This window comes from Convolutriloba macropyga, unplaced genomic scaffold, assembly GCF_964194025.1.
Source record: "Convolutriloba macropyga unplaced genomic scaffold, txConMacr16.3 SCAFFOLD_1536, whole genome shotgun sequence".
Taxonomy (NCBI): Eukaryota; Metazoa; Xenacoelomorpha; order Acoela; family Convolutidae; genus Convolutriloba; species Convolutriloba macropyga.
This window is the reverse complement of record NW_027452918.1, coordinates 42501-47213: the sequence shown is the minus strand read 5'-3', so window position 1 is coordinate 47213 and position 4713 is coordinate 42501. Positions and strand designations below refer to the sequence as shown.

The 4713-nt window shown below is 40.2% G+C and overlaps 1 non-coding gene and 1 pseudogene across 1 annotated transcript in view; both read left to right on the top strand.

The window, feature by feature from the left end:
• The first annotated feature begins 2476 nt into the window (after positions 1 to 2476).
• On the top strand, positions 2477 to 2628 carry LOC142357898 (5.8S ribosomal RNA; annotated as a pseudogene).
• Positions 2629 to 4311: 1683 nt separating this feature from the next.
• LOC142357897 (large subunit ribosomal RNA) overlaps positions 4312 to 4713 on the top strand; it is a 3522-nt gene continuing 3120 nt past the window's right edge. Inside the window, exon 1 of the ribosomal RNA XR_012761725.1 lies at positions 4312 to 4713. This exon is cut by the window's right edge and continues 3120 nt beyond it. This is a non-coding gene — a ribosomal RNA (large subunit ribosomal RNA).

Genomic DNA, 4713 nt, shown 5'->3' with positions numbered 1-4713 from the left:
TCTATGATATGACTAGTATTATGTTGCTTCTAGTAGGCTAAGCGCAAGCCGAAACATCAACATGTGAAAGTCGTAGAATTTTGCAATCAAACTGTGGCTAGTACTGTGATGTTACTAGTAACCTGGTGTTCCGTCATATGGCCAAGAGAGCATTTGAAGGCGAAACTTCTGCATGGGAAAGCTGCATCATGATCAAAATTTTATATCGAGTATTATGTTGACGTTAGTAGGCCTTGGCCGAAAACGCAGCATGTGAAAGGTATAGATAAAAGTTATTGTTGCAGTCAGTACTGTGTAGTTACTAGTAGCTGGATTTAAGCTCAAAATGAGACACTGTTGGTGAAACTTCATCATGAGAATGTCACAAGCTGATCAAGCTCTATGATATGACTAGTATTATGTTGCTTCTAGTAGGCTAAGCGCAAGCCGAAACATCAACATGTGAAAGTCGTAGAATTTTGCGATCAAATTGTGGCTAGTACTGTGATGTTACTAGTAACCTTGTGTTACGTCATATGGCCAAGAGAGCATTTGAAGGCGAAACTTCTGCATGGGGAAGCTGCATCATGAACAAAAGTTTATATCGAGTATTATGTTGACATTAGTAGGCCCTGGCCGAAAGCGCAGCATGTGAAAGGTATAGATAAAAGTTATCGTTGCAGTCAGTACTGTGTAGTTACTAGTAGCTGGATTTAAGCTCGAAATGAGACACTGTTGGTGAAACTTCATCATGAGAACGTCACAAGCTGATCACGCTCCATGATATGACTAGTATTATGTTGCTTCTAGTAGGCTAAGCGCAAGCCGAAACATCAACATGTGAAAGTCGTAGAATTTTGCGATCAAATTGTGGCTAGTACTGTGATGTTACTAGTAACCTTGTGTTACGTCATATGGCCAAGAGAGCATTTGAAGGCGAAACTTCTGCATGGGGAAGCTGCATCATGAACAAAAGTTTATATCGAGTATTATGTTGACGTTAGTAGGCCCTGGCCGAAAGCGCAGCATGTGAAAGGTATAGATAAAAGTTAGCGTTGCAGTCAGTACTGTGTAGTTACTAGTAGCTGGATTTAAGCTCGAAATGAGACACTGTTGGTGAAACTTCATCATGAGAACGTCACAAGCTGATCACGCTCTATGATATGACTAGTATTATGTTGCTTCTAGTAGGCTAAGCGCAAGCCGAAACATCAACATGTGAAAGTCGTAGAATTTTGCAATCAAACTGTGGCTAGTACTGTGATGTTACTAGTAACCTTTTCTTACGTCATATGGCCAAGAGAGCATTTGAAGGCGAAACTTCTGCATGGGGAAGCTGCATCATGAACAAAAGTTTATATCGAGTATTATGTTGACGTTAGTAGGCCCTGGCCGAAAGCGCAGCATGTGAAAGGTATAGATAAAAGTTATCGTTGCAGTCAGTACTGTGTAGTTACTAGTAGCTGGATTTAAGCTCGAAGTGAGACACTGTTGGTGAAACTTCATCATGAGAACGTCACAAGCTGATCACGCTCTATGATATGACTAGTATTATGTTGCTTATAGTAGGCTAAGCGCAAGCCGAAACATCAACATGTGAAAGTCGTAGAATTTTGCGATCAAATTGTGGCTAGTACTGTGATGTTACTAGTAACCTTGTGTTACGTCATATGGCCAAGAGAGCATTTGAAGGCGAAACTTCTGCATGGGGAAGCTGCATCATGAACAAAAGTTTATATCGAGTATTATGTTGACGTTAGTAGGCCCTGGCCGAAAGCGCAGCATGTGAAAGGTATAGATAAAAGTTAGCGTTGCAGTCAGTACTGTGTAGTTACTAGTAGCTGGATTTAAGCTCGAAATGAGACACTGTTGGTGAAACTTCATCATGAGAACGTCACAAGCTGATCACGCTCTATGATATGACTAGTATTATGTTGCTTCTAGTAGGCTAAGCGCAAGCCGAAACATCAACATGTGAAAGTCGTAGAATTTTGCAATCAAACTGTGGCTAGTACTGTGATGTTACTAGTAACCTTTTCTTACGTCATATGGCCAAGAGAGCATTTGAAGGCGAAACTTCTGCATGGGGAAGCTGCATCATGAACAAAAGTTTATATCGAGTATTATGTTGACGTTAGTAGGCCCTGGCCGAAAGCGCAGCATGTGAAAGGTATAGATAAAAGTTATCGTTGCAGTCAGTACTGTGTAGTTACTAGTAGCTGGATTTAAGCTCGAAGTGAGACACTGTTGGTGAAACTTCATCATGAGAACGTCACAAGCTGATCACGCTCTATGATATGACTAGTATTATGTTGCTTATAGTAGGCTAAGCGCAAGCCGAAACATCAACATGTGAAAGTCGTAGAATTTTGCGATCAAACTGTGGCTAGTACTTTGATGATGCTTGTAGCCAACCGAATTGGTTGAAAAGCCCAATAAGTAAGCTAACTTGGGAGAGCTTGTTGGAAACCAAATGCTACTAGATTGGTCCAAATACATCCTTCAACAGGGGATCACTTGGCTCGCTTTACGAAGAGGAGCACAGCTATATGTGTTAATTCGGTATGAATCGCAAGATTTGTTTACCGACCTCTCTAACGCAAAAGGCGGTCTCGGCTTCGGCTGTTGACTGCGTCCGATTCAGGGTTATATAACTCTCGATTGAACACATTGATGTTCTATTGTTGGTGCTTCCAATAAAATTGGAACACTTAAAGCAGAACCGATTCAAATAATAGCATTCTGATCAATGATTGCATTCCTTGATCAAGAACTGCTGGAGTCATTGTGATGGCGAATTTTCTTCATAAGAAAATTGCAAAGAGACGGAACTTAATGAGACTAGTATTATGTTGTTTCTAGTAAGCGGAAGCTGAAACAGCAACATGTGAAAATCAAGTTTTGTTCAATGATCTCGAGGCGATAAGTACTATGAAGCAACTAGTAGCCTAAGCATGACTCAGATTTGAGACAGTCAAAAAGACTGGCGAAACTTCTTCACATGAAAGTTACATAGAGAACTACAAATGTATACAGCGAGTATTATGTTGTTTCTAGTAGGCGAAAGCTGAAACATCAACATGTGAAAGTTGTCTGCAAACTGTAGAACGATATGTGATTAGTACTGTGCTGTTACTAGTAGCCAGTCTGACTGTAGAAGCCAAGACAAAGGGAAACTAATGCATCTGAAAAGGACAAGTTATGGAAAGGTATGCACGATAAGTATTATGTTGTTTCTAGTAAGCGGCAGCTGAAACATCAACATGTGAACGTCGTTGTGTACAGTAACCTAGAACTATATAGTCCTTAGTAACGTGCATTTACTAGTACCTGTAATTGGTATTCAGACTCAGGCAGTTTGGAATAGTTTGGCAAAGATGCACCAGAGAAAACTGGGATTTGATACAGAAATTGTTGAATACAAGTATTATGCTGCTTCTAGTAGGTTGAATCCGAAACATCAGCATGTGAAAATTGAAAACATTTCTGGTTCGAATTGTCACAAGTATTTGGTGATCTGAGTAGCCAAACTCACTACAACGCCAATTGAAGGCAAAAATTCTCAACGGGAAAAGCTATTCTCATTGAATGAGCTAACAAGACGAGTATTATGTTGCTTCTAGTAGGCGAAAGCCAAAACATCAACATGTGAAAGTCTTGCTGAACAAATTTAATGTTGTTGAGCTCAGTACCGTGTGAATTAGTAGCCATAATTGGCGAGCGAAAATTGAACTGGCGAAACTTCGTCTTTGGAAAATTGCAGATGCCGAGCACTTATTTTGCAACGAGTATTATGTTGACTGTAGTAAGCGAAAGCCGAAACAGCAACATGTGAAAGCTGTTGAAATTTGTGGTCATTTTGCAATAAGTACAAGGAGTGTAACTAGTAGCCAGGTCAAAATTTGGGATAAGAATGAGCAAAAATTCTGCATGAGAACAGTTGAAATTATGAAACTAAATTACAAAGACTAGTATTATGTTGTTTCGAGTACGCGAAAGCGGAAACATCAACATGTGAACGTTTGTAACGAAGTTTCGTTAATTTTCAGCCTAGTACTGAGCAAGAACGAGTAGCCTCATCTCCAATCCCACGCAAAATGTAGTGAAATATGTGAGTGAACCTTATTCACGGTGAGGGTTTCCCGAGGTCTGTATTGCAGCGAGTATTATGTTGCTTCTAGTAAGCGAAAGCTGAAACAACAACATTTGAAAGTTGGAATTAATGACTGAATGGAAACTTCGACCTGTGTTTGATAGTAGTAGCGAACAAAACTGCTGAATCGGTTTCTGTCTCATATTGGTCAGTGAACCAATTAAGAGACAATCAACTACATAACCTGAATTGGGCGAGAGAACCCCCTTAACTTAAGCATATCAGTAAGGGGAGGAAAAGAAATCAACTGAGAATCCCTTAGTAATGGCGAATGAACAGGGAAAAGCTCATCGGGAAGAGAAATGGCAACATTTCTCGGTGTCCGGTATGGTTTGATGCTAGACTGGTGAATTTGTCCTGATGTCTACTGGAAAGTAGCATCAAAGAAGGTGAAAATCCTGTAAAGGTCATTTTCGATACCAGTCATAATGGCTCATTCCTATGAGTAGAGTTGTTTGAAAGTGCAACTCGAAGCTGGAGATATGTCTCTCCAAAAGCTAATTATAAAGCGAGACCGATAGTAAACAAGTACCGTGAGGGAAAGTTGAAAAGCACTCTGAAGAGAGAGTGAAAAGTACGTG